The sequence below is a fragment of the Phoca vitulina genome, unplaced genomic scaffold (assembly GCF_004348235.1).
Source record: "Phoca vitulina isolate PV1807 unplaced genomic scaffold, GSC_HSeal_1.0 scaffold3, whole genome shotgun sequence".
NCBI lineage: Eukaryota > Metazoa > Chordata > Mammalia > Carnivora > Phocidae > Phoca > Phoca vitulina.
This window is the reverse complement of record NW_022589706.1, coordinates 58,741,557-58,754,865: the sequence shown is the minus strand read 5'-3', so window position 1 is coordinate 58,754,865 and position 13,309 is coordinate 58,741,557. Positions and strand designations below refer to the sequence as shown.

The following is a 13,309-nucleotide window of genomic DNA, read 5'->3' as shown; positions in this document are numbered from 1 at the left end:
GTTGCCTTATTCCCAAACTCAGGTTTTCACCATTGAGTATGAGGTGAACTGTGAGTTTTTCATATATGACCTTTATTATGTTGAGGTATGTTCTCTCTAACCTACTTTGTCGAGGATTTTTGTCATGTATGGATGTTGTACTTTGTCAAATAATTTTTCTGCATCTACTGAAATGATTGTATGGTTTTTATCCTTTCTTTTATTAATGTGATATATCACATTGATTGATTTGTGAATATTGAATAACCCTCGCATCCAGGGAATAAATCCCACTTGATTATGGTGAATGATTTTTTTAATGTATTATTGGATTCGGTTTGGTAATATTTTGTTGAGGATTTTTTCATCTATGTTCATCAAAGGTATTGGCCTGTAGTTTTTGGTTTTTTTGTTTGTTCGTTTTGTAGTATCTTTATCCGGTTTTGGTATCAGGTAATGCAGGCCTTGTAGAATGAATTTGAAAGTTTTCCTTCCATTTTTTTGGAATAGTTTGAGAAGAATAGGCATTAACTCTTCTTTATTTTTAAAAAATTTGAAGAAGATTTTATTTATTTATTTATTTATTTATTTAGAGAGAACGTGAGTGAGATAAAGGACAGAGGGAGAGGGAGGGAAAGAATCCCAAGCAGACTCTGCACTGAGCTCAGAGCCCAGCTCGGGGACCCTGAAATCATGACCTGAGCTGAAATCAAGAGTCAGATGCTCAACCAACTGAGCCACCCAGGTGTGCCAGTATTAGCTCTTCTTTAAATGTTTCAGAGGATTCATCTGGGAAGCCATCTGGTCCTGGGCTTTTTTGTTTGTTGGGAGTTTTATGATTACTGATTCAATTTCGCTGCTGGCAATCAGTCTGTTCAAATTTTCTATTTCTTCCTGATTTAATTTTGGAAGGTTGTATGTTTTAGGAATTTATCCATTTCTTCTAGGTTGTCCAATTTGTTGGTGTATAATTTTTCATAATATTCTCATAATCCTTTGTAATTCTGTATTGTCGGTTGTTATTTCTCCTCTTTCATTTTTGATTTTGTTTATTTGAGTCCTCTCTTTTTTTTTTATGACTCTGGCTAAAGATTTATCAATTTTGTTGATCTTTTCAAAGAATCAGCTCCTGGTTTCATTGATCTATTCTATTAGTTTTTTTAGTTTCTATTTCATTTATTTATGCTCTAATCTTTATTATTTCCTTCCTTCTATTGGTTTTGGGTCTTGGTTGGTCTTCTTTTTCTAGCTCTGTTAGGTGTAGGGTTAGGTTGTTTATTTGAGATTTTTCTTGCTTCTTGAGGTAGGCCTGTATTGCTATAAACTTCCCTCTTAGAAGAGCTTTTGCTGTCTCCCAAAGATTTTGGACCATTGTGTTTCTTATTCATTTGTTTCCATGTATTCTTTTATTTCCTCTTTGATTTCTTCGTTGATCCATTCATTGTTTAGCAGCATGTGATTTGGCCTCCTTATATTTGTGGTCTTTCCAGGTTTTTTCTGGTGATTGATTTCTAGTTTTATAGTGTTGTGGTCAGAAAAGATGCATGGAATGATTTTGATCTTTTTGAATTTGTTGATATGTGTTTTGTGGTCTAAAACATAATCTATTCTGGAGAATGTTTCTTGTGCATTAGAAAAGAATATGTATTCTACCTTTTTAGGATGAAATGTTCTGAATATACCTGTTAAATCCATCTAGTCCAATGTGTCATTTGAAGCCACTATTTGGATGATCTATCCATTGATGTAAGTGGGGTATTAAAGTCCCCTACTACTATTGTATTACTACTGAATACTTTCTTTATGCTCGTTATTAACTGCTTTAAATATTTGGGAGCTCCCATGTTGGGTGCATATTTACAATTGTTATACTTCTTGTTGAATTGTCCCCTCAATGATTATATAGTGTCCTTCTTTGTCTCTCATTATAATCTTTGTTTTAAAGTCTGTTTTGTCCAGTATAAGTATTGCTACCCTGACTTACTTTTGACATCCATTTTGCATGATAAATACTCCTCCATTTCTTCACTTTCAATCTGCATGTGTCTTTAGGTCTGAAATGAGGTCTATTGTAGGCAGTATATAGATGAATCTTGCTTTTTTATCCATTCTGTCACCCTATGTCTTTTGATTGGAGTATTTAGTCAGTTTACATTCAAAGTAATTATTGGTAGGTATGCATTTATTGACATTTTGTTATTCATTTTATGGTCATTTTTATTTGTTCCCTTCTTCTCTTGCTCTCTTCTTTCACTGTTAGTTGTCTTTCTTTAGTGATATACTTGGATTCCTTTTTACAGATATACTTATTTTTACTGCCTTTCTGCTTCTTACTTTCTTTACTCTTGTTCATGATCTTTCCACTCAGAGTCCCTTTTAACATTTCTTGTAGGGCTGGTTTATTGGTCATAAATCCCTTTAATTTTTGTTTGTCTGAGAAACTCTTTATGTCTCCTTCTATTCTGAATGATAACCTTGATGGATAGAGTATTCTTGGCTGCATTTTTTCCTTTCAGCACTTTGAATATATCATGTCACTCTCTTCTGGCCTGCAAGATTTCTGCTGAAAAATCACCTGATAGCATTATGGGATTTCCTTTGTATGTAACTGCTTTCTTTTCTCTTACTGCTTTTAAAATTCTGTCTTTATCATTACTTTTTACCATTCTAATTACCGTGTGTCTTCGTGTGGTCCTCCTTGGGTTCATTTTCTTGGGGAATCTCTGTGCCTCCTGGTTCTGGATTTCTGTTTCTTTCCCCAGATTCAGGAAGTTTTTGGCTACTATTTATTCAAATAAATTTTCTGCCCCCTTTTCTTTCTCTTCTCCTTCTGGGATGCCTATAGTGTGAATGTTATGATGCTTGATGGTGTCGCTGATTTCTATAAGTCCAGTCTTTTGCATAATATTTTTTGTCTCACTTGCTCAGCTTGATTACTGTCCATTATTCTGTCCTCTAGGTGACTGATTCATTCTTCTGCTTTTTCTAGTCTAGTATTTATGCCATCTAGTGTATTTTTAATTTCATTTATTGTGTTCTTAATCTCTGATTGGTTCTTTTATATCTCATTGTTAAGGTCTCACTAATTTCCATCACTTTTTTCTCAAGTCCAGAGAGTATCTTTATGATCATTACTTTAAATTTTCTGTCAAGTATATTAATTATATCTGTTTTCCTTAGGTCTCTTGCTATGGCTTTGTCCTGTTCTTTCATTTGGGACACTTTCCTCTGTTTCCTCATTTTGTCTAACTTTCTGTGTCTGTTTCTTTGTGTTAGGAAAGACAGCCATGTCTACTGCACTGGAAAGTAGTGGCCTTATGAAGAAGAGGTCCTTTAGTGCCCTGCTATGTAGCATGCCCTGTTCATCAGAACCTGGTGCTTCAGGGGTGTCTCCTATGTGTGTTGCATATGCCCTTCTGCTGTGGCTGAGCCAATTTTTCCTTCAGCCCAGTCATCTGCAACGGTTCTTTGCCTGTTGTGGGTAGTGATTGGTTCCTGTGATGTTAATGGGCCAGTCTGGTGACTCCTTGGGCTTGAGTTTGGTCGGACCAGGTGGTTGCCAGAGATGTAGTAGCACCACACTGCCATGCATTTTCTTTCTATTTTCCCCTGAGAAGCTTTCTTTGGTGTGTGGGGTCTGCAGTCAGACCACTTGTCTGCCTCCAGCCCACTTCTGGGACCCACATCTGACTGGTGTGTGTGGTTATCTTTCCTTCTCTCTGAAGCAGAAGTCACTTTGGAGTGGCACTGGTCACTGTAAGGGCTGCTTACACACTTCCAGGCCTGTGGCACAGCCCTGCATGAGCTCCCAGAGAGTATTGGAGAGGGAAGATCCACTGAAGCACAGCACTAGGGGGCAGTGTGGGGGGTGCGCAGTGGTGCTAGCAAGCTTTATGTGCCCTGGGTTCTCTGTGCAAGGGGCCCTTCAGTGCCAGGGCTGCAGTGGGCTATCCAGAGGAGTAGATTGGTGGGAGCACAGTGCAGGGGGGATGGGGGACATTGCTAGCAAGTTAGATAACATGTCCCTTGGGTGGCCATGTGTTTACACTGTGGGGTGGGGGAAGGAAATGGTGCCTGTCAGTTTCTTTGTTCCTGGAGGAGTTCCCCAATGATTTATGTCCCTCTGGGACCTGATTTGAGATTAGCAAATAACTCTCCCTCCTGTATGAGCTAGCACCTTTCAAACTGCTGCTTCTATGCTGTATCTCTGTGGGTTGCTAGTTGTGCTGTCTCTTTGAAGGTGGGCAATCAGTTTCCTCTGGTCCTCCTGACTCTCCCAGAGCCAAGCCTACTGATTTTTAAAAATTCCAGGGTTTAAGTCTCATGGGTTGTAAGAACTCATGAAATTCTGCCCCTCTGGTTTTCAAAGCCAAATGTTATAGTGGTTTGTCTTCTTTGGAGGGCAGGCTCTCCATTTTGGGAGTCTGTTTCACTCCCCTCTCTGTGTCCACAGAGTCCCTCCCTCCCATGGACAGTCCCATGAGTCTGCTTACTTCCTGTCTCTTGGCCCTTCCTACACTCTTCAGTGTGGCCTCTTCCCTACATTTGGCTGTGGAGCTTGTTCTGCCTGTCTTCAGGTCATTCTCTGGGTTATTTACACTGATGTGAGTTTCATGTAGTTGTATTTGTGGGACCAGGTATACCTAGGGTGCTCCCACTCTGCATCTTCCCCCTGAACATAAATTTTTAAGCGAAGCTATTTGGTTTTGTTATAAGACCAATGAAAAAAAGATTATTGTTACTCATCCCTCCCCCCTCCATTGTCAAAATGTTTCCATACCCTATTTTGAAATGTCTTTGATGAGCAGAAGGCTTTAATGACATAGATAATTTGGAGTAGACAGTGTTTTACTATTTTTAATATAATTTTACTGTTATTCATACACTAGTTCTATTAATCTACCTTTACTACAGGACATATCCAAACATTTAATTTGCTAAGATGTTTTCTAATATCAAAGATGTACTATAGTGAGAATTGAAGAGGTAGTTTTTTGAATATCTGTTCATGGTTTTCCATTATTCCTCACATGACAAAATATCCATCTAAGCCTCTGCCCTCTCTCCATGCTTTATTTTTATTAGCTTTTCCCCACAGAATAGAGAGGGGATTGTGATTTGTCAGACAATGAGAAAAGCATTAGGCCAGGTTTTTAAATGGGAAGGTTTACTGTGACTTAAAGATGGGATCTTGTGCTCCACACATGATTTGCCAGTGCCTTGCCTCCATTCATGCAGGCCAGGTTAACCTCCTACCTCTCTGTTCAGGTTCTTCTGTTTGAGACTAGGTAGATACAGCATCTGACTGTCCAGAGTAGATGACCAGGATAACAATCCCAGAACAATTACATGATGGAGTAAAAGACTGAGGTCTTTCTCCAAAGCAAACATCTTGGGCAAATACTAGGAACTTAACCTTATATTTATAATAAATTAGGTACTTTGTGTCTCTTTGAGATTTTCCTTCTGTCTTTAAAATTCAACAGTGAAAAGTGAGTGTATTTGGGCAGTACATTTGAGCACTAACACTTGATACGGAAAATTCTATAATGCCATTCTTTACTTTTTGTGTCCATAGAACACCTTCTTCTACTTCCATCATTACCACAGATCATCTACGAACATCTTTTTAAACTCTAGAGATCCAGACTCTGATCAGGTGATAACAGATTCTAGACCCAGATAGGCTGAGTTAAAAATCTCTAATCTATAGCTTACAAACTGTGTGATCCTGAGCATGAAGTTGCCCTTCTGTTCCTTGGTTACCTCGTCTGTACACTGACAATTATAAAAATATAATAATAATAATATAACAACATAATATAAAATACTATATTATTATACTTATATAATAACAATTATATTAATCCTAATCCTATGTAGTAGGACCTAAAGAATATGAATATATATATAAATATATACATACATAATATATATCTCATACATATCATATGTATAAAACAGTCCTGGCTTATGAATTGAAAATTCTGGTTTAAGGTTTTTATTAATTTGTCTTTATAATCTCTATAATTTATTTCATGGCATTGAAAGTTGCAAGAGGGTAGCTGGTGCTATCTCAAAGATACAGTTGAAATATTTTTTTAAAAAGCATACATACATATATATGGAAATGGGAATATTTGATAATAATATGATAATGCAATAGAAAATGTGAGTTAAATCAGACAATTAAAAATACTTTGTGAAGAAGGACAGGCAAAATAACATAGATATTCTTTGATCTGTCATAGTTTAAATGCAGATGTATTTAAAAGTCAGAAGTTAAGCTCTCAAGGTCCTTTGCAAGGCTCTAATTCCATCATACAAAGGAAATGTTCCTTTTTGAGATGTTCCAATTTTGAGATTAATGCATGCACATTTTCTATTAAGATATACATAGAGAAAGAAAGTTAGGTAGACATACATTGTTTAATTCAGATTTGCCTACTTACAGATGGTAACATTCTGTGCAATAATAATGCTCTCAAAACCATTTGCAAATTTGTCCAGCACAACTCTGCCTTTAATGATGAAGTTTCCACAGTGGCAGATGGCAGAGTGAGCAGTGAAGGATGCTGCCGACCCACCAGGGTTATGTCTGTCACTAAAGCGATCTGGCTCCAAAAGCCAAAGTCTGTTGAGGTCATACTGGCTATTGCTCCATTGGAATGACTTGATTGATCGCATTTGTGGTTATTCCATAAATGATGACCTTCTAGAAGGGGTCCTGGCAGTTTCATCCTGCTGTAGGAGAATGATATAGAGAAACACACAGTATCTGCAGTCTATCGACATATCATAGAAACAAAGGGGCAATTTATGGAACTTAAAAAAAAAAAACACATTCACTGGATGTTGCTGTTCCCTTCTTGTGTCTCAATGGTTAAGTAGCTTGTCAAAACAGCTGCAGTACTACTTTTAATATTGTCACATTTAGAGAGAGAAAAGGAAATGAGAACAAGATAAAATATATTTTTAAATGAATTTTTTAAAAAGCAAGGATTATTGTTTTAATGAGAGCATATAAACTTGAATTGAAATCCAGTTATTCTCTAAGCACCTAAAATCGGCAGAGAGTGTAGATAAAAGAAAATAAATTTAAAAACTTCAGTGACCAAGTGAACCGTTAGTATATTGTGGAGAAAATTATATGCTATTCCATGGGAAGTTTAACCCAATAAAATACCACTTATGAAGTATATTATATTGAAATCATCAAGTTCCATTTATAATGTGATATTATTGGACTCATTTATCATATAGCAAGTATGTGAGTGTACTTTTCAAAACTGAATTTATTGTCAACATCACTTACACTGGAAGGAACAAAGTGCATTCCTCTGTCCCCATTTATTGAACAGTAACACAGAAAATTACAGAAAAATATTAATTCTCTTGTGTCACTGGCTAAAATAAGAATAGCTTTTGTGTATAAAGTTACTCATTAATAGTAATAGCAACAATACTTTCATTTATAATTACTTGCTTTATTCAGAAACTTCTGAGTATTGCATTAGCTGTCTTCAATTCTTATGACAACTATAAGACTTATTCCATGAGGAGCCAAGCCAGTGCTGTGCTGAACCAGTGAGAGTTTCTTGTGAAATTTTCAGGAAATTTGCAAGCTATTGTTAAATATGGCCATTAGTAAAAATTAAATTATATAAACTTATGATTACATAAATTATATTTAAAAAGGTAATACATAGAACTCATCATGCTCTAAATATTTCATTACATTTTACTATTATCTATGTACTTGAGGTCTTTTACATTTATGGTTCGTGTATGTATATGAATGGAATACTATACAATGGTGTGCTACTGTGCATGTCTTCCCAACTCTGTGTTCAGTGATGCCATACTACGCAGGTAGCTTTAAATAAGCCACAGTGGGATTGTTTATACCCTGGAACTGGCTCTCCCACCCCAAGACTCAGGTGTTCAACAATTACTAGTCTATTACTATGTGAGACGTGTTGTTCTGACTTCAAGGCACATTGTACAGTACATGCTGTCTCCTTTTGAATGGTTTGAAGCACGGGTTTTCCTTATGGTCTCTACTGGCTTTGGGAGAGGATTTGGGCATGTGTATAAGCTTTTTCTGGAGAGATAGTCTGTAGCGTCTATTAGATTCTCAGAGACTCTATAACCTAAAAGAAACTTTAAAAAATTGATAAAAAGCCATTTCTATAGGAAAAAATACTGTATCATCAGCAAGCATTCTTTTTCTCTGAAATAAAGAAATCAAGTAGCCTGTAGTGGATATGATTAAGAATTTTGCTCCTCATAATGTGTTACAGAAAATGTTCCTTATGTATGTATCTTACTTAGTGATCATTCTTCATTAACTTGCTGTTTCCCCTTTTAAAAAGTTTCCCAATTTAGCAAGAAGTCTCCCCAAAGCATTAAATACAATAAAATACTTAGGAATAAATTTACTAAGGAAATAAAAGATCTATACGCCAAAAACTATAAGACATTGATGAAAGAAGTTGAAGAAGACACAAACAAATGGAAAGATGTTCCATATTTCTGGATCAGAAGAAGTAATATGTTAAAATGTCCATATTACCCAAAACCATCTACACATTCAGTGCAATCCCTGTGAAAATTCCAATGGAATTTTTCCACATAAATAGAAAAAAATAATCATAAAATTCGTATAGAACCACAAAAGACCCCAATCAGCCGAAGCAATCTTGAGAAAGAACAAAGGTGGAGTCATTACCCTTTTTAATTTCAAGCTACATTACAAAGCTATAGTAATCAAAACCATATGGTACTGGCACAAAAGAAGACATAAGCAAATTGAACAGGATCAAGAGCCTAGAAATAAGCCTATGCATATACCATCAACTAATATTTGATAAGGGAGCCAAGAATATTCAATGAGGAAAGGATAGTCTCAATAAACGGTACTGAGAAAACTGGATATTCACATCCAAAAGAATGAAATTGGGCCCTTACTTTATACCATTCACAAAATTAACTCAAAATGGATTACGGACTTAGAGGTAAGGCCTAAAACTGTAAAACTCCTAGGAGTTTTACATAGGTGAAAACTCTGTGATATTACCTCACCCCTGTTATATTGGCTATTATCAAAAAGAGAAGAGATAACAAATGCTGGTGAAGATAGGGAGAAAAGGGCACACTAGTGTATCATTGGTGGGAATGTAAATTGGTGCAGCCACTAAGGAAAACAGTATGGAGCGTCTTTAAGAAACTAAAAATAGACTAGAATAATATAATCCAGCAATCTCACTTGTGACTATATATCTGAAGGAAATGAAATCACTATCTTGAAGAAAGACCCGCAGTTCCATGTTCATTGTAGCATTACTTTCAATAGCCGAGACATGGAAATAACTTAAGTATCTGTTGACAGATGAGTGGATAAAGATCTTGAGATTATTCACAGACACACACACACACTTGTACACACGCACACACATACACACACACAAAATGGACTCTTATCCAGTCATAAAAAAGAAGGAAATCCTGCCATTTGCAACAACATGGATAGACCTTGAGGGTAACGTGCTAAGTGAATTAATTCAGATAGGAAATGACAAATGCTGTATGATCTCATTGATATGTGCAATCTAAAAATATTGAACTCATGGAAACAGTAGAATTGTGGTTTCTAGGGGCAAAGTGGTGGGCGAAATGAGGTTATGCTGGTCAAAGAGCACAAACTTTCAGTTACAAGATGAATAATTTCTGGGGATCTAATGTACAGTATGGTGACTATTGTTAACAATACTATCTGTATATTTGAAAGTCCCTATGAGAGTAAAACTTTAATGTTCTCACCATAAAAACAACAACAAAGAGGTAATTATGTGAAGTAAAGGATGTGTTAACTAACTTCACTGTGCTAAAGCATTTCACAAAATATACATGTAACAAATAAATAATATTTGGCACATATTTATTCTAAACATTATTTATTTTTTAGCTGAAATTCAAATTTAACTAGGCATCCTGTATTTTATGACAACTCTACTTTTAAAGGTCTTCTTTCCTCATTCTTCCATCTTCCTTTTCTTCTCATTCAGAAATCTATTGGATTCATGAACCACAGCTTGACTTTTATATTAATTATGTGAATAAGAGTTACTTATGTCTGAATTCATTCCCAGTTCCATTGCTTTCAGATTATTTAATTTCTCCAGGTCTCAGTTTTCTTGTCTGTAACACAGGCCTTCTTAGGATTACTAGCAAGAGTAAATCAGATAATGTATTCAACAATTACTGTAGTGCCTGCCAGTTAGTAAGCCTGCATTATATACCAGTCATGGTGATGATGATATAATCATCATGTTTTCATTGTCATAAAGTTGCAGCCTTCTGGATTACAACTAGCCTCATCTCACCCAACATTTCTCACGCACGCATTTCCTTTCTCACCTTATTTACTTTCTGGAATGAATCATCAAACTTACATAACCAGTCCCATACATCACCATCAGAGAACCCCAAACCTCCACTGGATTTTATTTCCTGTTTTGTTTTTTTTAATGTTTTTCCCAGCTTTGTTGAGATATAATCGACATATAACATTGTGTAAGTATAAGGTGTACAAAGTGATAATTTGATATACTTCTATATTGTAAAATGATTACCCGGAAGCGTTAGTTAATACCTCCATCACCTTACATAATTACCATTTCTTTTTGTGGTGAGAACATTTAAGATCTACTCTCTTAGTGACTTTTGACTATTCTATTATGGTATTGTTAATTATAGTCACCATACTGCATGTTAGATCCTCCTGGTTTTTATGTTGGTGTGGTCTGAACATGCTCATTTATACTGAGGGATCAGAGCCACTCAACCATAACTTTGCTAACAATGGCCAGAGAACTGGCTAGTAAGGAAGATGATAATGACACTTTACGGAGTCTGAATTCTGCCAAAAGCTAAGTTAGGGTCTTTTGCACATGTTTTCATTCAATCCTCATAATAGCTCTATAAGTATTAATATTGACATTTTATAGATAAGCAAAAAGGAGAACTTAGAGGTAAAAGAAGCAAAAAATGGGAATAACTTTGGACTTCACTATTGGTAGGGAATTCTCCACACTTAGGTAATTATAACTTATAGTAGTATAGGTGTTCCTGAGGTTTTTATTTTTCTCCAAGGATGTTCATATACAATCTCATTTATCCTTACAACCATCCTATAACTTAGAAGCTAAGTAATCATTGTAAAAGTAATTATTGTCTCCATTATATAAGTAATGAAGTTGAGACACTGGGAGGGTAAATGTCTTGTCCAGGATTATGTGGTAATTGGAGTTATTACTAGAAACTGAACCCTATAATTCAAATATGCTCAGTTTTTCCTAATGAACCAGGAAGAGCAAATAGCTTTCATCACACATGAAAGTGCTAATCAATTGGTATTGGCTACCCGGGGTACCATGTTAATAAGACCTCGGAGATCTTTCTTAGGTTCAATGGCAAAGAATGCCATAGTAAATTAGTAATATCTGCTATGGACATGAGAGGTGGGGGCAATAATGACGACCTGAGAGGAGAGTATTGAACAAGCTAGTGGAGCCAAGTGTGAGATGCCCAATCAACAATAGATTCCCAAACTTCAAAGCGAGTAATCCCCAGAATATCTAAGAATTCTTCATTGAGAACCCAAAAGTGATAATTCTGTGTCATTTAATTGCCCCAAAGAACAAGGGAATGGATTAGTTTAGTCCAGACACCATTTGCCTCTTCTCCACTACGATATGTCTCTCTTATATAGTCTTTCATGGAACCCCAATGTATAAATGGGAAAATGCGAAGGTCCTGGGGTCCTGGCCATTCTGAACTTCATCCCTGGAAACTTCAAGTGACCAGAGCACAGGTTAAAAACCACAGATATAAGACATTTTTGTTTAACACTACCTGGACAATGAGTAATTTTCCCTTGGAAAAGTCTATGAATCCAGCCAGATGTTAATTATTTTATCTATATCAATGGAAATAATGGGGGGCTCAGACAGTTAAGCATCTGCCTTCAGCTCAGGTCATGATCCCAGGGTCCTGGGATCGAACCCCACACTGGGCTCTGTGCTCAGCACAGAGTCTCCTTGTCCCTCTCCCTTAACCCCTACCCACGTCCACCCCCACCCTCGCTTGTGCTCTCTCTCTCTCTCAAATAAATAAATGAAATATTGAAAAAAATTAAAAAAATAAACTCTAATATTCTAGGAATCAGAGCCTATGTATGGAGATTGTTATAGTCACAAATATTATTTTGCCCCTAATATTCTCTCAAAGTTTTCTAGTTGATGTGCTTATTACACACTTTCATCTTCTTCATAAAAAAATAACATTTTCTGATGGTGTCCAGTTTGACTTCTAGGAATAATATTTCATTGACTAATTTTGTATGATTAATGTATTTGTTAAAATTTTTTTAAACCTCGATTCAAGAAGTTGATCTGTTACTTACAGGCACATAAAGGATATATTAATACACACACATACACAGTCATATACATATAAAGAGCTCCTTGAAGTCAAAGGTTATAATATATTTATAATTCCATATATGAGCTTTGTGCAGTGGCAGTATTGTAGCCAATGAGGTTTACCTGAGGCGTGATTATTGCTGATTGAAAACAATTCCATATATGATAGCATCTGATAAACACTATCACATATTAAGTAATTGTTAAATGTTTTTAATTGAATGGAATTAAATATATAGTATATGTATATTATATATACAGTATATGAATATACAATCCTCAAACATCTTTGTGTCTTCAAACACAGTACTCTCAAAGACATTCATAAAATAGGTACTATAGTGATTAAAAGGATGTGATTTAATATCAGAAAGACCCGACTCAGATACCTGCTTTATTATTTTCAACCTGTGTGGCCTTGGATAGTTTTCTCAACTTTAAAATGAGGAAAGTAAGATAATACTCCATCATGCTGCTTTTGTGAGGTTTAAAGAGATAAAATATATATTTTACTTAGATAACACTTTGCACAAAATAAATATCCAGTAAATATTAGCTATATTATAATTGATAATCAAAGCCATTAATCTTAATAGTGTCATTATTATCCAAAAAAGTGGATTTTTGGCAGTTCTCCAATAATTCTTTAAAGGAAAGTAAAAAAATTAACATATGTTGGAAAACTTTTTGTGTAATTTGCATATCATGCTGAATTTTTAATATATTATCTCATTAAATCTTCACAATCAACTTGTGAGATAGCTGTTATATTCATTTTACAGAGAAATTATGAAACTTACTCAAAGTCATACAGCTGATAACTCACTGTTGCAATATTCAAACAC

General features: G+C 35.5%; 1 non-coding gene across 1 annotated transcript; it reads left to right on the top strand.

Moving 5' to 3' along the window:
- The first annotated feature begins 12,547 nt into the window (after positions 1 to 12,547).
- LOC116630378 lies at positions 12,548 to 12,686 on the top strand. The gene has a single exon (XR_004298961.1). It is a non-coding gene; the product is annotated as a U4 spliceosomal RNA (small nuclear RNA).
- Positions 12,687 to 13,309: the final 623 nt, after the last annotated feature.